Source organism: Pongo abelii, chromosome 4 (assembly GCF_028885655.2).
Source record: "Pongo abelii isolate AG06213 chromosome 4, NHGRI_mPonAbe1-v2.0_pri, whole genome shotgun sequence".
Classification (NCBI taxonomy): Eukaryota; Metazoa; Chordata; class Mammalia; order Primates; family Hominidae; genus Pongo; species Pongo abelii.
The window spans coordinates 69,638,494-69,664,961 of NC_071989.2; the positions used below are offsets into that span (position 1 = coordinate 69,638,494).

General features: G+C 40.5%; 1 protein-coding gene across 2 annotated transcripts in view; it reads right to left on the minus strand.

Annotated features, from left to right (window-relative positions):
• The window catches only part of PDE4D (phosphodiesterase 4D), a 1,542,529-nt gene extending 1,519,648 nt beyond the window's left edge, over positions 1–22,881 (minus strand). The window contains exons 1-2 of one of the 2 annotated variants that reach the window (XM_063724112.1): positions 22,800–22,844; positions 10,626–10,789 (exon numbers count right to left, since the gene is read on the minus strand). The gene's annotated coding sequence lies outside the window, so the exon portion shown is untranslated. Of the gene's footprint in view, positions 1–10,625; positions 10,790–22,799 lie in introns of both variants that reach the window. The other variant, XM_054555584.2, reaches the window with a different exon arrangement.
• Between the last annotated feature and the right edge of the window lie 3,587 nt (positions 22,882–26,468).

Below are 26,468 nucleotides of genomic sequence, written 5' to 3' on the forward strand. Positions count from 1 at the left end.
TGATGTGCACAGTCGTATTAAAGCCCTGACCTAAATTTAGTAGTTTAAAAAGAACTCAGTTTCTACTTCCAGCCTTTTCCAAATGCCAGCTGAGAACTCATTTCTCGGACCCTTTTCATCCATAGGAAATCCCTGAGAACTTTACAAAAAATTTAAGAACAAAAAGGTCAGAAAGTTAAAACACAGTATGCAGTCGCTCTCCTTCCTAAAACGGCCATTTGGTTAAAATTCATTATAATGAAAGAGTTAAAATTCTGCACAGTTTAAGAACAACCAGCTGACCTTTAAATGTGCTGGTTTGAATCCAATCACCTTTCAACAAGCATGAAATCTGGCACAAGGTGTACTAACGCACACCAATTATTTTCATAGTGTACATGACTGATCTCACAGCGTCCTGTTTGGAAAAAAAGAATAGTGTTCATTTTCCAAAAGCCAAACTTAGAGGCTGAGTGTCTCTGTTGGTGGGTGGGATTTTCCTTTGGTAACTGTCTCCAAAAGTGCCTTTGGAGGAGGCTTTTCCTTGAAAAAGCACAGCATAATACCTTAAGGAAAATAACTTTTTCGTTTTGTTTAAATTCTGTTAAATGAAATAGTTTCCTCCAACTTTTAATACGTCAAAGGTAAAAATAGCTGGGAAATAATTAATTATTATCCTTAGTTAAGAACTTTCAAGCCATATATGTAGGAGAAAAAACAATCCACTGCCAGTGAAAGAGTGAAATACTGAATCCTACTTGGAGTAAATGGATTTAAAACCCAGAGATTCAAAACCAATCTTTGAGAGACTTTCTACTCCCTAAAATGATTACTTTCTTTTTAAAAAGTAATTCCTATGAGATTATCCTAAATGATAAGACCCTCTGATATCTTCAAAATATAGTTCAAATTACAACGTACCTTCACAGGACTTTTAAGAACACACTGGATGGCTGTTTTTGTGCAATGTACAGACATAGGTGCCCTGATATGGGGACTACGCCATACAGCCAGATACACTCTGGTCAACTGCCAGACTGTGTTCCTTCTCCTCTCCTTTCTCCTCTACCTCTATGGTTCCCCCTGTACCCCAACCCACCCCATTTCCATCACAGTGGAATGCTCTCCCATGTCAGACAGTAACATGGACTACTAACCCCACACCTGGACCATATTCAAGCCAGAGTCGGATTTTCCTTTGTTGAATCCTTTGCCTGAGGAGTGAGACTTCTGAGATTCCCTTCCCAAATCCTTCTCTCAGCTCCTCACTTAGACTTCTGTTGGCCATTCCCGTGTTTGTCAGCCCCTCCCTGCCACAATATTTGATTTTCCTCCCCATTCACTCTCTTTATCTTGTGAGTCCAGAAAAGAGAAAGGTCAGGATCTCGCAGCAATGTGGGTAGTGGCCCGTGGCTTGTGGCCCCGGGCCAGCACTCAGATCTTCACCCACCCAGCCACTTCTGCTTAGGCATTGAGGAGGAAAGGGCTTGATTCAGGAAAAGAAGGCACCGCCGGGTTGGGTACTATTCACAGACCATGTTAGGAAGACACCTGCTGGCCCACGGCCCTGGCCCAGGAGGCCCCCTTGGAGATTCCCATCAGGAAAGTCTGGTTATGTGCATAGTCCTGAAGATTCCCCCAAAATCAAAGGCTTCCTCCCAGAGCCCTGGTAGAACAAGGTCATTCCACAGACATGCCAGCAAAGACAGGCAGCCAGAGTCTCCGTGGGCCTCCCTCGCTGCCCCTGTCCTAATCTGCACTCATTCCTAAGCAGACCTCCGTCACCAGCTTCTTCTAAACAGCACTAATTCTGTTCCTTTTTCCCTACTCCAGGACTGAGAAGACGTCAAGGTCCAGACACTCGTCATTAACACCTACTCACAACCGATTCCCCCACCCACTTTGGCCTCACCAAGATTTGGCCAGCAGGAGAAATAAATGTCATTTTGCTACCATCCTCTGCTCAACCTCCAACAGAAAAACCCACATTGCCCAAGTACAAAGCATGAAATACTGCTGGCCTACCCTGACTTTTCAGCTATTCTCCTTGCATATAGTAAATGACTCCCCAGGTGACATCATCTTAAAGTCTGAGACACAAAAAAGGACCCAAGGTTCTATATGCTTGAAGAATTGCATGGCAATATATTTAGTTAACATTTTCTATTTTATTAGAAAAAATAGACAATTCAATTGTCGATGTGATCGTTTCAGGCTTCCCAGCCTCTCCATTCTGATATCATCCTATATACCACAACCTCCACCAGAAAAGCAGTATGGTACTGGGAAAAAGAGATCTAAAGGCAGAAGACTAGGGCTTCACTCTCAGCACTGTTAACTGAGTGACTTGGCTAAGTCACTGAAATTCACTGAAACCGCAGTTTCCCCTTCCGTCAAAGGGGTATAACAATATCAGCTTCACAGGGTGCTGTGAAGGCAGCAAATGAGAAAATGAAAGGGAGCATCCTTTTAAATTATAAACAGAGAATAAGGGAGAGGGGAGGGGGAAGGGGAGAGGAGGAAGAAAGGAAACAATCTGCCCTCCCTCACCCCTTCACACTAGGTAAAATAAAATGTTTAGACAGAAAAACCTAAAGAAAAGGATCCAAATAAAATATTCTTAGGAACTGTCAAAGGGAGAAGACACTGGAATCTCCAAATCTGGCCAAGAGCTCAGCCTGAGCAGCATGTTTTGAACTCCTGAGTCCATGGAACCCTGCACTAAAGCTTTGGGACTCTGACCTGCAGAAAAAAAAAAAAAAAAATGCTTCCCTCAGTTCATTCCCTGTAGTTTAAAAACAAGAGCAACTGAAGGGCAAGCTTCGGGGGCAAGGGGAGACAAACACTTCAGACCATTAACTTACTTCATCCCCATTGGAAATCAACTTCGGGAGAACATGTCAGCTTTGTATGTTCTTCTTGGTCCCACTCAAATGGGAAGTTCTGCTCAAGGCCGGAAATAGAAAACAGGAAGTCAACAGAACTGATTTTCCTAACTGCCCAAATGCAAATCACCACACCCCGTTATGGATGAGAATTAGAGTAAAATGTAAATTTCCTTTTAAAAAGAAGTTCACGTGCTAACTGTGTACAGAAAACATCCTACTCCAGGAAAGAAAGAAAGAGAGAGAGAGAGAGAGAGGAAAGATCCATCAGCTTCCTTCCTTAATAAAGGAGGATTGACAGAGCTGGACTGACAGTGAAGTAAAGGTTACCGAGGGTGTGCTCGTCAGAACCACACTGCCACTAAAAATAATGAAGTGTCCCACTTTGATGCTGACACTATTCTCCAAGCTGGTTCCTCTAAATGTGCTTTTCCTCAAGGGAAGCAGATACTAAAGGGACAACTTTCTCATTACCATTCAGACTATTTTCTTAGAGTCCCATGTTTGAAACTTTCAAGTTGAAACTCCAAGCTCCACCCCCTGCATACAGACTTCTTAGTCAGTTTCTATCACATACCATCATATCTACCCTATTTGCATCAGTCATAAATTCTGCTCATTCTTCTATCACAGCTCCTCTGACATTTGCCAGACCTCACCATTTCCTCAGCCATTTCTGGTCTGAATCATCAGCTCCCCATGCCTGCAGCCTGCTTTCTTCTATAAACATACCAGATGAATCTTTCCAGCATGCTGCTTCCCCTGCCCCCAAGTCTGCCACAGCTCCCTACTACCTATTGATCACATCTGAGTTGCCTCAGCCAGTGGTCTTGCCATATCTATCTAGCTTAGGCTGAGTGTTATAGGAGAAAGTGCACTAGCCCGGGCACCAGATAGATCAGGTAAGACTCTAGCTTAGGTAAGCTGTATCACATCATATAGCGGCTGTGTGGATTGAGGAAAACTATGAAACTTCTTTGCACTTCAGTTTTCTCATTTGCAGAATGAAGATAATAACACCTACCTATACAGTTACTAAGGATTAAATAGGATAATATGCACAAAGTGATCCTAGTGAGTTTCAGTAAGAATGAATGCTTATGAAGTGCTTATCACATTCCAGCTTCTGTTCTGAGTGCTGTGCATGTGTTTACGCAGGTATTATTAACTTCATTTTGCAGAAGAGGAACTTGAGGCAAGAGAGAGTAAGTAAAGTCACATAACAAATCCACAGAAGAGCTAGCCTTTGAACTCCAACAGCCTGACTCCAGTGCCTGCATATGTAACTCCATGCTCTACTGCCTCCCATTTCCCCTTCCCTCCAACTTTCACTGGCTAACACAGCCCACAGGTCCACCTCAGTCCTTCTCATCCTTCCAGCCTTCCCTCCACATTCTAACTACCTGTGACAAATACTATGCTGCATTTTCTCTCCAATCTCAACTGACATCTTGAAGGGAGAAGTTCAGTTACAGCATTCTCTCTATACCCAACTATACCATCTCTCTACTCTTTATCTTGCCCTCACATACACATAAGTTTGTCATTGTTCTTCAGTTCTTTGGGTAATCTCTTCCTAGAAACTGCATCCAAAAAATAGACCACATCCCCAAATTCCATCATGTCCAAAAAGAAGCATGTTACTTCCATCAACACCCCAGCTGCCATCACCAAGCCAACTCGCCTGACTTCCATTCACTTACCTAGCAAACATTTACCAAGTATCTGCCATGTTCATTTTGTCAATGAGGATGACATGGGACTTGTTCCTCTAGGAGATCACAATCTAATGAGATCGATGTTTATACAGAAAATGTAAATAGGTTGTGATAAGTACTAAATGCAAGCTGCTAATGGCATCATCACCTCTGGCTCTTCTCAGTCCTGCATTTCCCATGTTGTGTCATGCACCAAAGCTGTCATACTGCCCCTTCCTCTTCATCTCTGGTGCCACCTGTGATTTACTTGCACCCTATCTTGTTTCTGAATTATTGCAGCCCCTCCCAACTTATCTCACTGCCTCATTCACCTGCCTTTCAAAACCAGCCCACCTCCTGCTGCCCAATAACCTGATGTTGTCACTCTCATATTTAAAACCCATAAATGTGGCCGGGCGCAGTGGCTCACGCCTGTAATCCCAGGACTTTGGGAGGCCGAGGCGGGTGGATCACAAGGTCAAGAGATCGAGACCATCCTGGCCAACATGGTGAAGCCCCGTCTCTACTAAAAATACAAAAATTAGCTGGGCGTGGTGGCGCACGCCTGTAGTCCCAGCTACTTGGCAGGCTGAGGCAGGAGAATTGCTGGAACCCAGAGGCAGAGGTTGCAGTGAGCCAAGATTGCACCACTGCACTCCAGACTGGTGACAGAGAGAGACTCTGTCAAAAAAACAAAACAAAACAAAAAACACATCAATGCTGATGAACCAAGTACAAAGCCCTGAGCTTGGCCAGGCAACATCGCCTGGAAACTTGACTTTTAATCCTTACTTTGCTCTATTCCCCCAACATACACACACTTCATACACCACAGCTAAAAGAGACGTCCCACAATTTTCTAAAAATGACTCACATTTCTATTTCCTGTTTTTCCCTTTGCCCACCCTGCCCTCTCTCCCTCTGCCTTCATTTTTTTTATTAACCTCTGGAACTCAAGTGCTCCTGCTCCAAGGTTTAGGTCAAAAGTTACCTCCTCCATGAAGCTTTCTCTCATTCTCCCACAATGTGTGAAAGCCCCATTCTCAGATTTGCTTAGTTGTGTATTTGTATATTCTACCTTGCACTGCAGTCATTTGTGTATTTATCTTATGGTTTCTGTGCTTTAGGAAAGGTACATTGTCTTAATCATCTTTGTTCAATACAGTGCCTAGCAGAGTGCCTCAAGTATAATATTTGCTCAATAAATAACAGATGCATTTTTCCATGCATATTTTCTACTATATCCAAGTGGAAAATATATCCATGTGATATAGTGGAAAATATCTCATGAAGACAAAAAAGCAGAAATCCAAGTTTTTTCTTTTCATTACTATCATCTGTGATTATTAATTTTATGTGTCAACTTGGTTGGCCTTAGGGATGCTCAGATAGCTGGTAAAATATTATTTCTGGATGTGTCTGTCAGGGTGTTTCTGGGGGAAATTAGCATTTGAATCAGTGGACTAAATAAAGAAAATCTGCCCTCACAAATGTGAGCCAGCATCATCCAATTTATTGAGAGTTTAGATACAACAATAAGGCAGAAGAAGGTGAACTCTCTTTCCTTGAGCTGGGACATCCATCTTCTCCTGCTCTGACATTGGAGTTCCTAGTTCTTGGGCCTTCAGATTCTCCCCTGAAGTTTCTCAGGCCTTTGGCATCAGACTGGAAGTTATGCCATTGGCTCCCCTGGTTCTCAGACCTTTGGACTCAGACTGAATTATACCACTGGCTTTCCTGGTTCTCCAGCTTCAAGATGACATATTGTGAGACTTTTCAGCCTCCATAATTGCCTGAGCCAATTTCCACAATAAATCTCCTCTTACGTATCTATATACTTCCTATTGGTTTTGTTTCTCTACAGAATCCTAATAGATCATCTAATTGTTTATCTAACAAGTCTTTTCCCCCCTAGACAATATGTTAGGCACTAGGGACACAAAAATAAAAACACAGACATCTGCACTCAATAAACTTACATTCAATATCAGAGAGATTGGCACAGAATACAAATAAAATGAGATACATGCAAAATAATATGAATTGTAAAATTATGGCAATTCACCACCAACTAGGTGTGTGACCTTGGGAAAATCACACTGTGAGCTAAATATTAGCAAGTTTAAAATGCAAAATCAGAGGCAGTCTATGAATTAGACTTTGCTAATGGCCTCCTTTGCTAATGGATGGCACATTGGTGTTAGAAAGTGCTTATTTTTGCAAAGGTCCATTATTGATGCTTTAATTCTAAGGAAATTATGTAGGCAGCAACTAAAGAAAGGTTAAAAAAAAACAGCAGCTAAAATTGATACTTAGACAATAAAAAACTAATTATAAGTGATTTATCAGTAGCACTAGATAAATACATCAGTGAAATGTAAGGCCATGAAATGCAGGACAAGCCTCATAGGAAGCAATGTCCCAGTGGATGAGATGCTGTCCTCTGGGCTCCCACCTTCCACCACTAGTATTCACCATATCTGATTGGAAATGTGTGCGTGTGAGTCAGCCTCCCCTCTATGATGTGAATAGGGACCTATTTCTGCTCATCTCTGTATCCTCTACACACGATGCTTGGCACACAGAAAGTATTCAATAAATGTTTATGAATGAAGCAATCAGTCATTGTCACCAAGAATTTACTGGGAATTTCACATGCTAAATCTAGAACAAATGATATGGTTCCTATCATCAAATAAAATCTGTGAAAACCCTAAGACGTACACTGCAAACCATGACTTGGTATTAGAGAGGGGTCATTATCAAATGAAAACAACTCAGCCGCCAAGAAGTCATTTCAAAATAACAAATTCTCTTTCTGTTATTTCTCAAATGCTGTGAAAAGGAATCTCAGTCTGCAGCAACAATTCACAAAGCCCCTTCCTTTCATGTGGTCATGTCACATCACACAAGCCCTGTCACGCGCCTCTCTCCTTCATACCCTCCCATCAAAACTGATCTCCCAGACCTAGTCCTCAAACCTGTGCCCTTCTGACCCTCTACCTTATTCAATGATTCTGTATCACAAAAGCCCAAAAGAACTGCTCTGGCAAGATCTAACAGTGTCTGAAATATCGGGAAGTAAAAGAAAATAAATAGGCAAAACTAGAACAATTCTTTGTAGGCAGTAAAACAACATCTCAGATCTACCATATATTATAAATGTTGGCCTGATGGCATATAAAAAAAAAACTTAAAGGTGCCCAAAAAAATCAAAAATGGTAAAAAGAAACAAAAGTGTTTAAATGTTTTAAGCATCTACAATGTTTGGGAGATTTGTGATGCTCAATCACAAAATATTTATTAAGAACCTACTCTAAGAATTTGTTTTGAAAGAGATACTGTGTCAGGGGTACCCAAGACCCCCACCCCCTACATTTGGACATCTCTAGAAGGACCCATGGGACTCAGTGTATGGCAGTACTTAAAGCTAAGATTTATTCTAGTGATATAATAAGGATACACAGCCAGATCATAAGGAAGAGCCACAGGCAGAGTCTGAATGATTTTATGTGCAGATTTCCTTATGCTTCTGCCTACCATGGGAGACCACATAGAGTACAGCAAGGAAAATGCAGCAACTTGTATATGACGTTTCAGCCCACAGAAGCTTCTTTTTAGAAACTCGGTGCCCAAGGTTTTTCATGGGGCTGATCACATAGGCACCCTCTGCCTAGCACAACAAAATATTCCAGACTCCAAGAAGGGGAGCAGGTGTTCAAGCATAAACTGTGTTGTTTGCACAAAAGTCTAGGCACAGTGAACCACACTTACCAATTGACTGTTGACTGAGAGCCCTCCAAGGGCCCAGTTCCCAGTTACCAACCAAAGGCTAACCTGGCAAGCAGGCCTTTCTAAGGCTAGCAGTGTCAAGCCTTTGTAGCCTGCACAGATACAAAGGCCCAGTTTTTGTTTCAAGGCAACTAGTATAGACAGAAATAAGATTTATACATAAAAATATGTATTGCATACAGTAGCATCCTAGATAACACTAAAGCAAAAATTCCCAAAATGTCCTTGAGCACTTTTATCAGCATCATCAGGATGCTGGTCAACCTAGTGGCTACAGCCCAAAGCATCCTGAGCAACAGAAGAATGGGCATCAGTAAGAGCCACAGGCTGAGGGGAGATTACAGAAGCCTTGAATACCATAATGAGACATTTGAATTTGATTTCATAGTCTTAGAAAGCCACTGAAGGTTTTATTTTTTCTTCACCAGATGACAAGATCAAAATAGCATTGTTTGAAGGTGAATCTGATTACCTATGTAGAATATATTGAAGGAGGCTAAGACCAGAGGCCAAGAAACCAGAAACTCAAAAGGAAAGAAAATGATCCTAACATGTAGGGACCACTCATTAGGAATTAGACTCTGCTCAGGGTGCTTCCCGTGAATCCTGTCAGCCTTCTAAGGCAGTTGCTATTGTTCCCATTTTGTAGCTTGCCAGTGTCATGCAAGTCAGGACAATAGGAAAGGAGCAGGGAATAGAAAAGGAAATAGATAAAGAACTGAGAATGAAAAAGGAGTGGTGGGCCAGTGCCCGAGGCAAGGGAGAGGAAGTCATCACAGGTAACTCCTGAGCATATCTTGTTTTTTTCTTCCTTTGGGCCTTTTATTCTAAGATGACAGGGAGAAAGTCATCTTCCAAAAATGGTGGACTGTAAAAAGAGAACTAAAAGCAGAAATAGTCAAAATTTTCTGAGTGAGGTAAGAGAGGTAAAGAAGAAATAGGATGTTCCACCTTCTTCTGACTCAGACAGTAAGGAGTGGGTAAACTGGTAGCATTCTTTTATCTTCACTATCTCAGAGAAATTTACGCTATTAAAATAGTTTCTTCTTGATTGTTTCCCTGACATGATGCAACCCCAAAATCACTTAATAACTGAGCTACTCTTGAGACTAATTCTTAAGGTGTCTAAAATGAACACCCAGAAACATCATAGTCTCATTAGGACACATTTATTAATCACTTGATTCCATAAAAGGTGTTAGTGATGCTACAGTGAGACACTGACCCCAAGGGCTTTAGAGGACACAACACAGAAATCTGCTCGATTGATAAATATCCATCTTAGCTCTTACTTTATAAAACCCAGAACTAAGTAACAAGACATGACATGCCACTATTTAAGGGGAATTAATCTGTTGCCTCAATTGGCATTTAAGCAGGAGGCCAAAGACCATTAGAACAAATTGAAATTAATTAATGTAGCAAAATAACTCAATACTAGGATGCTGATCTTATCTTGTTGAAAATCACTCCAAGATCTTTATTAGTCCTTAACGTAACTTCCAAGTGAGCTGCCTGTATCTTTCTTATTCAGAATCCCTATTAGCCAATTGAAGTGCTGGGCAGCATGGCCAGGAAACAAGGAGGAACTTGAACAAAATCCTTAAAATAGACCTCACCCCAAAGGCTTATGGAATGTCCCCCGTGACTGGGGAGAATTCATTCTGATTTTGGTAACCAGCTCAGTTACAGCTTGCTTGAGAATTCTTTTCCCCTAAGAGGTAATGCCAGGAAAAAGTTATACGAAAGGATTTGCTCTTCCTCAGGGTAATTTATGTATTTCTTTACATTTCAGCCTGCCTTGTACTTCATGCAGGTTGAACAGAAATGTTTTCTGAGCATATATTGTTACAGCTCAGAATGAAAGAAGACACGACCTGCTTTCCAGGATTTTCACAAAAAAGATGGGATGAACACAGGTAAAAGCAAGATGAACATACGCAGGTGACTGTTTATGAACAGCAACTAAATGCAGAGGTTATGGGGTGTTGAAGAGCCTAGGTTTAAATCCTGTCTCCACTAGTTACCACTTGGAGCAAGTTGTATACTCTTTATAAGCCTCAGTTTCCCCTTCTGAGAAACTGGGTTGATAGTATCCACCTCATAAGGTCCTTGTCAAGGGTGGTAAGATAATAAACATAAAATGCTTGGCACATAAAAGGAGTTCAACAAATGTTAGCTACTACTATCATAAAAATTATTATTTTTGTTTGTACTACTATTACTACTACTCCTAATGCGTTGCTACTCTCATCTATATTTTGCCCCATACCTTAAAGACAGGGAGGCTCCCAAGCTGCATGCAGTGGTCCAGGTCAGATAGACTATAATGCATCTCAGGCAGGGAGGCCAGGAGGCTCAGGGTCTGTCAAAAATGGCAGGGAAGAGCATTTCCAATGGAGGAGATGGCTTGGAGAGGAGAGGAGTAAGCAGAGCCTGGGTAAAGTAAATAAGTACATTTGCTCTAAATGGCTTTCTGAACTGAGAAAGGGCACATGTTCACAGATCATATTGAGAGGTGACAGCGTGCTGGCAGCCCTTGCAGCCCTCGCTCACTCTCGGTGCCTCCTCGGCCTTGGTGCCCACTCTTGCCATGCTTGAGGAGCCCTTCAGCCCGCCACTGCACTGTGGGAGCCCATTTCTGGGCTGGCCAAGGCTGGAGCCGGCTCCCTCAGCTTGTAGGGAGGTGTGGAGGTAGAGGCACAGGCGTGGAACCCGGGCTGTGCGGGGCTTGCGGGCCAGCGTGAGTTCCGGGTGGGAGTGGGCTCAGCGGCCCGCATTCGGAGCAGCTGGCTGGCCGGCCGGCACGCCCCAGGAAGTGAGGGGTTTAGAACCTGGGCCAGCAGCTGCTGTGCTCGATTTCTCGTGGGCCTTAGCCTTAGCTGCCTCCCCGTGGGGCAGGGCTCAGGACCTGCAGCCCACCATGCCTGAGTCTCCCCGTCTTCCCCCACCTTCCCCACCCTCCCCACCTCCCCCCTCCCCCTTCCCCCCTCACCCCCTTCCCCTTCCCCCCGCCCTTGCTGTGGGCTCCTGCGCTGCCGGAGCCTCCCCAAGGAGCGCCACTCCCTGCTCCACAGCGCCCAGTCCCATCCACCACCCAAGGGCTGAGGAGTGGGGGGCACACAGCGTGGGACTGGCAGGTGGCTCCACCTGCAGCCCCAGTGCGAGATCCACTGGGTGAAGCCAGCTGGGCTCCTGAGTCTGGTGGGGACTTGGAGAATCTTTATGTCTAGCTAAGGGATTGTAAATATACCAATCAGCACTCTGTATCTAGCTCAAGGTTTGTAAATGCACCAATCAGCACTCTGTCTAGCTCAGGGTTTGTAAATACACCAATGGACACTGTATCTAGCTAATCTAGTGGGGAGGTAGAGAACTTTTGTGTCTAACTAAGGGATTGTAAATGCACCAATCAGCACCGTGTCAAAACGGACCAATCAGCTCTCTGTAAAACAGACCAATCGGCTCTCTGTAAAATGGACCAATCAGCAGGATGTGGGTGGGGCCAGATAAGAGACTAAAAGCAGGCTGCCCATGGGGCAGTGGCAACCCACTGAGGTCCCCTTCCAGGCTGTGGAAGGTTTGTTCTTTCGCTCTTTGCAATAAATCTTGCTGCTGCTCACTCTTTGGGTCCACACTGCCTTTATGAGCTGTAACACTCACCATGAAGGTCTGCAGCTTCGCTCCTGAGCCAGCAAGACCACAAACCCACCAGAAGGAAGAAACTCCGAACACATCCGAACATCAGAAGGAACAAACTCCAGACACACTGTCTTTAAGAACTGTAACACTCACCATGAGGGTCTGCGGCTTCATTCTTGAAGTCAGTGAGACCAAGAACCCAAAAATTCCGGACACAATATGATTTTCAGAGCTGGAAATTGACTTAGAAATCCTTATTACTTTTTTTTAAAAATCCAGCTTTTGGATAGCCATAAAAATCTTATGCCTTCCTTTAATGTTATTTAAATTTTTGAAATAAGTTCAATAACAACAAAAAAAGAAACAGTAACTTTGAAACGATTTACTTTAGATCTTAAAAGATAGTATTTCCGCCAGGCGTGGTAGATCACGCCTGTAATCCCAGCACTTTGGGAGGCCCAGGCTGGTGGATCACGAGGTCAGGAGCCCGAGACTACCCTGGCTAACACGGTGAAACCCCGTCTCTGCTAAAAATACAAAAAAAAAAAAAAAAAAAAAAAATTTGCCTGGCATGGGGGTGGGCGCCAGTAGTCCTGGCTACTTGGAAGGCTGAGGCAGGAGAATGGCATGAACCCAGGAGGCGGAGATTGCAGTGAGCCGAGATCGTGCCATTGCACTCCAGCCTGGGCGACGGTGCGAGACTCCGTCTCAAAAAAAAAAAAAAAAAAAAAAAAAAACTATTTCTTCCTTTGATCATGTGGCCACAATGTGAGCACTGAATCTGCTTGCTGACGGCCAGCTTTTCACTCCGAAGGAAATGGAGAAAACAGAGCCGGAGGCAGGCTGCTCTCCGTGTCAAGCTTATCTGCTGCTTTATTTTCAAATACCTTAAGACCCTTTCACCCTGACTCTGATACACCCCATAGCAGGCCAGGACCCTTCTTATTCCAAAACCACAATTTTACAGACAAAGGGACAGTGAGACTCCAGTGACTTACTCTTAGCCACACAGCTAGTTGGCAAAGAAAGAAAACAGAAATCCTGCTGATGGAGAGGAAGATTCAGAGGAGGAGGAGAAACAGGATAATGCAGGCTTATAATAATTTGCTGTGGGAAATCAAATGATGTGGGCAGCAACAAAGGGACTTAAGCAAAAAGATTTTTTAGGAAAAGAGACTTAAGCGAAAAAGGGACTTCAGCAAAAAGAATTTTTTGGAAAAGCATTATTGCTGCTGTATGCAGAGTGCAATAAATAACCCATGTCATATTCCTTATCTCTGCACCTTTTGCTACCAGAACCTAAAATATATACCAAGAAAATATATTCAAAGGTAAAATCTGTTGGTCGTTTTTTTTATTTGAGTAAATTTTCTATGTATAATCAGTGATTAACCCATTTTAGGAATGAAGTAGAAATGAAGGGTTTTCTCCTCAGTGGTTATAACAAACTTGAAGGCTCTATGGCTAAAAGTACAAATTCCCTTTTGTTGCTTCTTTGTTGTTGTTGTTGTTTCTGAGATAGGGCCTTTGTGTTGCCCAGGCTGGAGTACAGTGGTGCCATCACAGATCACTGTAGCCTCAACCTCTCAGGCTCAATCAATCCTCTCACCTGAGCCTCCCCAGTAGCTGGCATGCAGGAACGCACCACCACACCTGGCTAATTTTTGTATTTTTAGTGGAGATGGGGTTTCGCAATGTTGCCTAGGCTGATCTTGAATTCCTGGGCTCAAGTGATCCACCCACCTCGGCCTCCCAAAGTGCTGGGATTACAGGTATAACTGCACCCGCCTATAGTTTTTTCAAAGGCAAAAAGTTACAAATTGAGCACTCATGAGCTTAGAGTCTTTTCAATGTTCTCCAAATCAAAAGTCAAGTTTTAGTCCTACTTCCCCTAAGCAGAGAGTTCTTCCCAGCTTAGAGTTTCATTTCAAAGAACTGATGGCAAACATTTTTCAGGTACAGTTCTTGTATTTGAAAGCTTCATTCCTTCCCAGCACAACTGTGTGCATATTGACCGAATACAGACCTGTGTTTTTGGTAGATTCTCAGAAAATGTTTGATGGTGACTTTGGCCTTTGGGACTTGGCCACCACCCTTAGCTTTCATAGCCTTTTCCCAGAGGGAACCAGATGAAAAAAGGAACTTCAAGCCTGGAATTATTCTGTTTAGCCACTTCTCCTGTTGCTTACCAAAGGCTTTGCCAATGATAATACTGATAAAGGGCAACATAAACACATCTGTGTGTGAGTTGCCATCTGAAACTGAAGTTAAACACACTTGGTGCTGATCAATAAACTATAGTGCTTTTTCAGAAGAAAAGAGGATATTCCTTTTCTCTTGGAGCCACGGAAAACAGGCAAGAGTATGAGGTAGGGGAAACTCCAGAGTTTCTATATAGGAAGGGACTGAAGCAGGAATCTACCTAGAAGAGAAGCCTAGGGGACTTGACTCTTTTTTTTTTTTCTTGATATGATTTGAATGCCCCCTTCAAAACTCATGTGGAAATTTCATCGCCAATGTAATGGTATTGGGAGGTGGGCCCTTTAAGAGGTGATTAGGTCATGAGGGCAGAGCCCCACGAGTGGGTTCCTGATAAAAGGATAAGTTCGGCCTCCATTTGCTCTCTGTTTCTAGTGCTTACTTCCACCTTCCACCCTTTCACCATGAAGGACCCTCACCAGATGCTGGCACCATGCTCTCGGACTTCCCAGCCTCCAGAACTGTAAGCCAAATAAACTTCTTTCTGTATAAATTACCGTTTGTGGTATTCTGTTATAGCAACAGAAAACAGACTAAGACAATACCTAACAAGATGTTTTCATATACATATTGTCAAAAGGCAAAACTATAACAAATTTAGTTTTAAGATCTAATTGGCTTCTATTTCTGATTCTAGAATTCAGCAGTATGTTATTCTATAAATAGAATGAGTGCTCCACTGGGCATGGCAGAACAATTGGTTTTTGTAAAGTGGGAACAAGGAAACAGAATAATAGAAAAAGGCAGATCGGTTAACATCAGGTTACTTCAGGTTACTTTTCTTATAAGGGTTAAAACAGTGGAGATTTCCTTATTATACTGACTCAGGTTCACTAGGCCCTTTCTAATTGGTTTCTGTGAATCTTCTGTTTTCAAAAATATCTGGTCTGTTTGGAAATTTACCTACTTTCTTAAAATTTCAGTTTAATCATGTGGCACTTAGCGTGTGGGACTCCATTTTGCTTTGGTTTGTTGGAATCTAGAATGAGAGCTTCCATAATTTTATTTAACAATATGCATAATGACATGATTACCACATCAAGCAAATTAGCATATCTATCATGGAACACAGTTACCTTTTGTGTGTGCGTGCGTGTGTGTGTGTGTAGTAGAATTACCTAAAATCCACTCTGTTAGCAAATTCCCTTATGAAATAAAATACTATTACCTACAGTCTTCATGCTATACATTAGTTCTCTAGGCTTATTTATTCTACATAAATGAAACTTTGTACCCTTTGACCTCCACCTCCCCACTCCCCACTTTTCCTACCCCTGGTAACCACCTTTTTACTCTGTTTCTACATCTTTGAATTTTGTTTCTTTTTTTTTTAATTTCGCATATAAGTGAGACCATGTAGTATTTTTTTTCTGCGTCTGACTTATTTCATATAGTATAATTTTCCTCTTGATCCATTCATGTTGACACAAATGGCAGGATGTCCTTTTTTAAGACTGAATAATATTCCATTGTATATGTGTGTATACACACACACACACACACACACACACAATTTCTTTATCCATTCATCTATTGACAGCCAAAGGTTGTTTCTATATCTTGGCTATTGTGAATAATGCTGTGAAACATGGGGGCACAGATATCTCTATGAGGTGATTTCATTTTCTTTGGACATATACACTAAGAAACAGGATTGCTGGCTCATATAAGAATTTTATTTTTAATTTTTTGTAGAACCTCCATATTATTTTCCACAATGGCCTCTGTATTCCCACCAACAGTATACAAGGTTCCCTTTTATGCATATTCTGGCTAACACTTGTTATCTCTTGTGTTTTTTATAATAGTCACTCTCACAGGTGTGAGGTGATAACTGTGGTTTTGATTTGCATCTGCCTGATTAGTGATATTGAGCACCTTTTTATATACTTGCTGCAGGAGGCTTTTCTTGCAGCTGTGTTTGCAAACACACTGCTTTTACAGAGATTGCGTATTTATTGGGAAGCTCCTTGGATTTTTTCAGAAGAACAGCAACAGCTTCAGCTGAATGGAGCTGATGAAGATGGAGGTGGTTAAGCCCCTAAATCCAAGCCATCCCCTGGCCTCTCTACTGAAGACTAAATGAATAAATGAAAGGCCAGAGGGGAAAAAATCTTGAAAAATGGGGAAAATCAAATGTTTATGAGTCTGATCTGGTATAAATCTCTGAAATCTTACAGTGTTTAGACCCTAGGAGCTTCCAAACACAACCATGTGAATAGTTCAGATGCCTTGCTTGGAGTGATCCAAGCAGATCATTCCATATCCATCCTATGTATTATCTACTATGTTCAGATTCTGTGCTGGGTTGAAAAAAATAATAAAATAAATTGCTTTTTTAAAGAAATAATACCACAAATAGTGCAAAATTCAAAGGTACACAAAAAATATAGTGAAATATAACACTACTTCCTACCCCATCACCCAACCACTGTTGCATTTCTTGAATATAGTTCCAAAGCTGTTCTATGTATATGCAAGTATATATGTGCATGTATTTTTATGTAAAATTTACATATGACATACATAGGAAAGTGGCTTTTCAAACTATTTTTTACCGTGATCTACAAAAAAAAAAGAACTTTCTCCTCTGTTCCATTGATGTAGCTATCTGTGCACCACTACCATAGTGCTGTAATGATTATAACTCTATAATATGTGTTCATCAGAGCATTGATGCTTCTCATTATTATTCTGATTCAAGATGTTTCCTAGCTTTTCTTGCTTTTTTCATTTTTCCATATAAACTGTAGAATTAGCTTCTCTGGGCATACAGTCCTTTCTTGCATATCTTAGCACCAATTGTTGTTTACGTGTGTAAAGACTATTCTAGCCACACTACTGAATTCTCTTATTATTATTATTTTTTTACTATTGTTGGCAGTGATCTTTCAGTTAACTTTCTTGGGTTTTCAAGGCACAGAGTTACATTATTTGCAAATAAGATTATCTTACCTCCTCCTTTCCAGCTTGTACATACCACTCTTCTTTCTCTTATCTAAAAGTTGGTTAGTACCTCAAGACCAATGTTCAATAATGTTGTGGTAATGGCATCTTTGTCCCAATTTAATGTGAATGTATGGTTTGCCCATTAAACATGACCTGGCTTTTGAGGTAAGACAAATATATTTTATTCATGTGATATAAATTTAGTTCTATTTGATGAGGTGTTTTTTCACAATCAATAATGGATTTTAATTTTATAGCAAACATTTTCAGCAACCATGAGTGCGGGCCTATGGTTTTACTGTTTTGATATATACTAGGATGTTAAACAATATCAATAGATTTCCTAATATTAAACTATCCTCCCTTTCCTGAAAGGAAGGATATTCTACTGTCCTCCTGGAATATGTTTGCTAGTATTCTATTGAAGATGTTTGTATCGATAGTCACAAGAGACATTAGACTTTCTTTTTATTATTTTTGTTGTTCTGTGGCAGACTGACACCAATGTAACCTCCACTTTATAAAAAGTAACTAGAGTCTTTTCTTCTAGAAGAATTTTAAAAGCATTAGAGTGATTGAGTCATTAAGGTTATGAAGAGCTCACCTGTAGAAATATCTGTGCCTAGTAGTTTGGAAGAGGGATAGCCTGACTTTCCTGTTTTTTCTATTGTAATTGGTCTCTTTAGATTTTCGAACTTTTCTGGGGCCAGCCTTAGAACTTTATCTTTTCTAGAAATTCATATTTTTTCCAGGTTTTTACATTTATTTGCTTATGGTACATATAAGTCCTATAATCTCCTTTAATTTTCTCTATCTATAATTATTTCTCAATTCTTGTTTTCTTATATCATCTATTTCTGCTTTTTCCCTTTTAAAAAAAAGATGGGTGTTGCACCATTATTCACAATAGCTAAAAGGTAAAACCATCCAAGAGCACATAACAAAATCAATTGTATAAACAGAATGTGGTATGTTATGTACAATAGAATATTATTCATATATAAAAAGGAATGAAGTTCTGATACATGCTAAGTGAAATAAGCCAGACAAAAAAATGACAAATATTATATTATTCCACTTATATGAAATATCTAGAATAGGCCTCATAGACACAAAAGGTAGACTGAAGGTTACCAGGGGCTGGGGGGTAGGGAGAATGGGGAGTTACTGCTTAGAGGACACGGAGTTGCTGAGGTGATGAAAAAGTTCAGAAATCAATATTGGTGATGATTGTACAACATTTGCATATAATTAATGCCATCGATTTGTATATTTTTAAATAGCTAAAATAGCAAATTTAGGTTTATATTTTTAACCACAATTAAAAAGTTATCATTTCAAAAAAAGAGCATAACAAACAGTTTTACTTAAAAATTTTTCAAACACAACTCAAAGACTTTATTTTGGCATTTTTTAAATTTTCCAAATTAATTAATTTGTTTTTATTTTTACTAATTTCTATTCTGCCTTGTCTTTATTTTACTTAATACATTCTGATATTGGATGCTTAATTCATTTAATTTAATTCTTATTTGTTACAAGTATTTAAAGTTATGAACTTTCCTCTAAGTACTGCTGTAACAAGATCTCATAGTCTCTAATATACAATGTTTTAATTCGTGTTGCTTTCCAAATATTCTGCATTTTTAGTGATGACTTTCTCTTTGAGACTGAAAAATTATATAGAGAGTGCTCTTTAATTTCCAGGATGTAAAGTTATTTTTTCTCTCTCTTTAACATCTGAAGTTTTGCGTTGGCATGAGATAATGTCTGTACTATTTCTATTTGATGGACTGCATTGCAGTTTTCTTTGTGGCTTAATATGTAGTTAATTTTTGTAACTGCTCCATTAATACTTGAAAGGAAAGTGTAATCTGTCTTCATAGTATATAGTTTGTTGTAAAGCTACTAAAACTATCCTTGCTTTTTTTTATATGATTTCTCCATAGTTAAAAGATAAGCATTAAAGTTTTCTACTGCTAAAGGATTTCTGGCTATTCCTATTTTCGTAGCTTTGACACCATGTTTTCCATGCCAATTTATTTATCGTATTGAATTGCATTGTGAATTATATCCTTTATTATTATCAAGTTCCCCTTTTGTCTTATTTCATGTTTTTTGTTTTGAATGCAACCATAGTTATGACAGCTGCTCCTTTTTTTTTTTTTTTTGCATTTGCTTTGCCTAATTTTTATCTTTATCCTTTCTGAGTTTTGTTGTTTTAGATGCATCTCGCATATTACAAATAATTTGATTTCCCTCTTTTGTAAATTTGAGTCAATAGGTGAATTAGACAATTTAAACTTATTATGGTAATATGTTGAAATGTTGTACTCTCATTTATGTTAGTATTCCGTTCTCTTGCTTTTGATATTCCACTACATAGTCTATTTTGTTATCACGCCAACTTAATTTTTCACTCTTATTTTTTATTTTTGCCTGGATTCTAAAATTTTTCATTGGCCTTGAGGGCCAGTATGTTTACTTGGATACCTCTCAATGTTGATCATTCTGTATCAATTTTTTCTGAGCTACAGTATGCCCTTTCCATTTGTAGATTCAAGTCTTATTTTATTTCTAAAGAGTTTTACTGAGTAATATCTCCAGACTTCTTCTTAAAAGATACAAATAATGCATATGTTGCAATTCTTTTGTTTTCTGTATCTTTCGTGGTCTCTCTAGTTCACTCTTTGTTCATTTCTGGTTATTTTGCTTGTATCTTTTGTTTATGTGTCTTAATGTTGCCCTCCTATTCCTCACTGTGAGGTCAGCAGTGTTTCTTCTTAGTGTTTATTACAATATGCTTGCATTTCCATGGTAGCTTTATTTTTCTCTTCTGCTTCCTTCCCGACCTTCAGAAGTTCTTGTTTCATTTCCTCCTGTGGTGGTGCTAGTATTTCCCCGATCTCTCAATTGCTCTGCTTCGAGCCTCTTCATTGTTTCATTAAATTCATTGTTCATAGACATTTATTTTGTCATAATTTTCTACTTCTTAATGGCAACTTGTTATTGGCGAGGATTCCTTATGTTCCCCCGACCTCTTCCTCTTTTTGTCTTGTAACTTATTTGTGTAGATCCTGCGCTAGTTGCCTTTTTGTTACTCATCTTTAAATGAAGTGTGTTCTTCCTGATGTTGGAAGTGGTCCAGGGTCTTGTTGAGAAGGAGATGAGCAGTTCCAGGCTAGCAAGAATTCTCCCTGGTTCAGGGACAAACTCATGATGACAAGACTATATGTGTGTGTTGTTTGAATTTTTACCTCTCTCCAGCCAACAGGCATTGGCAGCTACAGAGCAGGAGGCAATTCAGCCTCTCTCCTCTACCCTGCCTCACTAGGACACAGACTGATTGTAGCATTTCTGCACATTTTCTGCAGTTCTGCTTGCTCCACTTTCCTGTGACGTCAAATGGGGTAAAGGGATGCTCCAGCCCTACCCTCCATGTACCTGCCTTTCCTGGGATTCCAAAGAAGGGGTGGTTGGTTTTGCCCTCAAAGTGCCATCTACTTAGGAAAACAGTTTCCTGCCAGCTTTATCTGAGATCTGTGTTCCCAAGCACTCCCTCCAGGAGCCTTTCTGCACCCATATTTGATCTTCACTGCATTGAGAGCCTCTCCAAATATTATCTTTTAGGAGTTAGTCTTCAAGGTTTATCAAATGTGAAATTCATATTTCTGTCCTTGTTTTCTGGCAAATTCTAAGGAGAAGGGTAGAAGACATATCTTTCGTCTGACCTTTTAAATGGAAATCCCAATATTTACAAGAGGTAAAAGGAATTTTGAAGTAAACATAAAGAGCAGCCTTAAAGTTGGGAAATGTCCTGTCAGGGGAAAATATATCCTGCCAATTAGTCATGGAAGAAGGTAGAGCAATTACTTGACCTTTGCCTCAGTGGTTAGGGACCAGAAGAGCACCATGCAGACTATGTTCTTGCTGTGTATAACTGTTCCCTCCCTGTGAAACTTATTTCCCCCAACCCCTGCTTTCCGTTATGTTTGTCCTTTAGAATCTTTGGTACCAGCAGCGTCAGCATCACAGGGCAGCTTATTAGAGATGCAGAATTTTAGGCTCCTCCCCAAGCCCCAGAAGCAGCACAGGGATCTGCATTTAACAAGATCCCCAGATATTCATACGCACATAAAGTTTGGGAAGCACCATTGTGGATCTCAGTTCAAGTGCCAATTTGCTTCACTGATCAATCACATCGGGTTCCTGTTACACATACCCATAAAATGATCCTTCAGAACTCTTGCTCTGTAACTATGCATTTATTATGATAATTTTTTCCATTCCTGTGTATCTCTCTTACTAAACTAGTGCCAGGCTCTATGGCTTATCCCATAACTAATCAATAAATATTTGCCAAATGACTGAATGAATATGCAAAATTCATATTTGTATCTGAGTATTTTTAAAGTCAGTTTGCACTGCCCACTCTCCCACCAGTGGTCTCCCTGCCTCAGACTCATCCATGACTGCATCAACCTTGGACTCCTCAGCCCAGCTCTCAGATTGGCCCTTCCAGAAGTGAGTGAGTAAATGAAGGAAAAAATGACATTGCTGAAAAATCCAAGAAATTTCATCATTCAGACCGCAGTTCCTCAACATCTCACATATCTGTAAATGCCACGGAGAGATTCTGTTTCCTGAGTGCTATTTTGGAAAATATAATCACGATTTTTGTGTGGGAAGAAAAGACACTCCCCACAGACATCAGAGCAGACACATCCCCCCAGCCCTAGCCCACAGAGGGTATATTGCAGGAAGGTCTTACTGAAAGAAAGAGGGGCTACAACAGGGCTGGATGGGTGCTGAAGATGCTGAACTCAGGCAATGGAATTGCTTTTGTCAGTTGCTCTCACCAGGTGTGGCTGTGTGACTGAAATTGCCAGTCTCCCCTGCTGGTGGTGGGGACTGTTTTGATTAACCAAGTAGAAGGTGACGGTTTAAAACTAGTTTCCCAATTTGGGTAATTAAACCTCTACTAAATATAGTAGGTTTAAAATGAATGTTCACAACATTGAAACAGAACATGCTAATTCTAAAAATATAGACTCCCTTGCTGTGAAAGACCTCTCAGGGGAGAACCGACATTGAAGCAAAACAATGATTTCATCCCTCCTGTCCACCAGCCCCCAGCCTGTGAACCAATTTGTTCTAAGAGATGAGTCTCACCACGCTACAGCAAAGGAACCAGAGCTGTTACCAGACACTAAGGAAACTAATCACAGAAAGTCAAAGGAAGAAAGATTATAAGGCTGAAACTGTTCTCTTTGTGGGATCCTGTCCTGCACCAAATCAGGCCAACCAGCACTTCTTATGTCTACTCAATACAAGATATATAAAACTCAAGTTAGTGGGGAAAGAAATTTTCATTAAGTCACTTAGAAATGAGAGACATGCAAATGAGAGAAACTGACTTTCTTTGAAGAAAGTGTAATCTTTCTAGGAAGCCTCTTTCCTGAATAATTAAATCACAGAGAACCGTGACTCTCTGTGGCCTCAAAAGCAATTACACCCAGTTCTCAAACAGAGCTCTTCCCTCATCATAAAATCCCTTGTGCAGTTCCCTCTGTATAACAACAAATGGTCCACAAACCTCCTTCAAATAGTTGTCCTCACTTGGTGATTCCACTTCTCTCCCTGTTCTCTTTTATCTCACTCCAACCACAGAAAAAGCTTGTATTGAGGTCACATGCCTTCATGTTGCTCAATCCAGTGGTCAGTCCTTTCATATCAGCAGCATGTGACAAGGCTGATGACTCCCTGCCTGAAAATCTTCCCTTGTCATTCATTTGGCGTTTAGCCCACCATCCCCTCTTAGTTGTACTCTGACCTCAGTAGGGACAACTTTGCTGGAAAAGAAATTTAGAATTTGATTATGTGTGACCTAATCTCCAGTGCCCATGTATTCTATTTTTGAAAGACTTGAATTTTCAATTATATTTATAACAAAACCATGTATGTGGAAATGATAGAATAACAGTCTCTTTTTTTCCAAGATGATATGTGCATATTCAAACCTTTACACAGACGAGCTCTTTCCCTCCATTTTCTAAAACTATTAATTAATCCTGAGAAGTGTGTTGCTATAAAATATTCTGTGAAGCATTTTCACTTATTTTTCTTTTCTTTCACAGAAAATAATATGGCCCAGTGCCTGGCTTTTGAAGAACTAGAGAAAATCATCGTCATTGGTGCCTCCAAGGCTCTTTGGTTGGTTCTGCAATCATAGGAACCCTTACCTGGTCTCCTGAGACGTTCTCCTCTCTCCACACCCTAGTACAACAGCACCCACACACCTGATGGCAGAGATTTTAGGTGAGCTTTTCCATCTTCTGGCTTAGAGTTACCCAGGAATAAAGAATAGTTCCTGTAGCTCTGAATCCTTCAAATCCCCCAACTGGCCCTTAACTGACTCTTCCTTAGTGAATCTGCAGACTTCTGGATGGGAGACAAATATGCGCAAACTATACCTACAATTCAATGTAGGACAAAGGCTACCTGGTACAATATTAATATGTGCCTGCATTGGAGATTTTGGAATTTTAGGACTTAAAGAAGGGTCTAATTCAATTACCTCGGTTCCAGATGAGAAAATGAAGGCCCAGAAAAGCAAGTGATTTGCCTAAGATCTCACAGTGTACCAGTGAAGGACCAGAGCTGGACTAGGCTCTCCCGTCAGCAATTAGGGCTCTTCCCAGCGTCCTTCCTCTTCTATATGATACTTGCCCTTCACTTTACAGAGTCCTAAATTCTGCAGGGAAATGCATTGATACAGTCAGTCCCCTGTGCTTTGATCTTGGTGTTACACTTAACATCTCTAGAAGATTCTTATATACCGTAGTATGTTTCACATTTGGTCATCATTGGAACTCTCTGTTTGTCTGTGCTCTTGCCTGGACTTCTTTCAAAAGGAATCCATTCATTAACAAATCTTTCAGAAAAAAAAATGTCTGCAGCATTATCAGAAGTTAATCATTTAAATCTAAAGGAGAGAGGAAAAGGTTAGGCATAGTGGATTAAAGAGTTCTTTTTTCGAACGGGCACAGTGGCTCACGCCTGTAATCCCAGCATTTTGGGAGGCTGCGGTGGGTGGATCATCTGAGGTCAGGAGTTCGAGACCAGCCTGACTAACATGGTGAAACCCTGTCTCTACTGAAAATGCAAAAATTAGCCAGGCATGGTGGTGCACGCCTGTAATCCCAGCCACTCGGGAGGCTGAGGTAGGAGAATTGCCTGAACCCGGGAGGCAGAGGTTGCAGTGAGCTGAGATTGCGCCATTGCACTCCAGGCTGGGCAACAAGAGTGAAACTCCATCGCAGAAAAAAAAAAGAGTTCTTTTTTCCAGCTGAAGATAGTCAAGCGGGTTATTTTCTACTATCTTCCTTGGAAAGGTGAGCATTCATTTGTTTCTCTGGCACATTAACATTCTCAACTAAGTTCAGTTGACTGGTTAGAACTACAGATCTGACTTTCTTTGAGAGAACCCTCAAGATTTCTGATTTTACTTTCTTCCAAAGGAAATGTGTATTTTTTCTTCAAGGAATGATCTTCAGGGGTATATTCCCCATAAGTAATAGGTTAGCAAATTCTGTGAGCTTCAGGACTGAAGACTAATTCTTTTGCAATGCTGAGGTGGGCCTTCCAGCCCCAGACCTGGCCACACCCATCATAAAGACTTTTTACTGATGTAATTAATAATTTGTGTATGTATGAATTCTTTGGATTATTTCTGCTTTCTCAAGGGATATGTCACGTTTATTTCCTCATACTCACAGACCTAGCATAGAATAGTTAGTCGGTAAACATTTCTTGTGTTAAATTGTTGACTTTTCTTTACTTTTTATGGAACTTAATCTTCTGGCTCAAAAAGCAACCTGAAATGGTCTTATATCGGCCTGATCATACTGTTCCATACTATATGTGTAGAGTAGATAAAGGCAGAAGGCAGGGCCTATTTATGCTTTTGAAACAAATGTAGTGAGCGTGAATTTGTTTCACAATCCACAGGTACATGAAATACCGCATTTCTTTACCTTTTACATATCTAATTCCAACTGAAGGAGCCTCTCCCATTTGAGTTGATAGAATCTCAGTCATTCTCTGGCCACCATCTACCCCACCCACCAACATAAGAAGACTGAGGCTTGTGAAATCTATTTGTGGAAGGGCCTCTGGTCTGTCCCACAATCTTTAATCACAGAACCTTGAAATACATTGTCCACCCCCAAGTGATTTATTCCATGATGGGTGATGCTGTTGCTCACTGAATAACAGACTCCACTGGAGTCTTTGCTCTGCCTCTCAAAGCCACTGTATTTATCTACAGGTACCACAATCAGGGATCTTAGCACTCCAGCACCCTCCATGGTTCAGCTTCTCCCCTTCAACTTTCTAGTCCTCCCTAAACATCAATCCAGTGAAGTAGCTCCAGAAGCACAGATCTAGGTAACAAAAGCATCTTAACTCTCTCCTGGCACAAGGGACACTCAGACTTCTGCACAAAACCCTCTAGCTACCCTTCAGTTGATGTGGATGGAGAATAAAAACAGAGAAAAAAAAGAGAAAATATTTTATTTTTTCATCATTTCATGCCACCACAGATGAAGCTGTTTTCACTGGTTACCACATTCATGCTTAAACATTTGGTAAATACAACCATGAAATTATTTTATAATAGAAAAAAATGTAGGAAGGTTTTTTTTTTTTTCTTTTGTAAAGAATTGGAGACAATTAATGAGGAAGATGTGTGGCCAGGAAAATTATATTTCAGCAGTATGAAAGGTTGGTCTGCTTCTCCTACTCCACAATTCTCAAAATAATGTAAACTATCATCTTTTTTTAGATGGGAAAAAGTCATGTTCACAATAAGCCGACTTCATTTCCTCCTGTTTCAGCGTCTGCTTTCTTGACCTGTCCTCCAATTCTGCATATTTGAACCAGATTGACTGAGGGACATTGGGATGATTTTGAAAGTCTTCCTGCATGGCATCTCACAATTTCTCAGATAAATTACTCAGGAAGTTAGACTTGAAAGAAAGCTCTGGTTGTTTCAAAAAGACTTTCACCTTTGTATATAAATTCTGGAACCTGCCAGTTGCTCTGTTGCCATCTCCAAATGACCATAACTCATTCATAATCTAAAAGTTTATATAACTTGAGGATTTTTCTAGGATAAACTACAAAAAGCACATTCTTAACTTCTAAAATTTGATGAGTGTTTTATGCTATGTTTACTTTTTCCATGGGAGCGAGAAAGAAATCT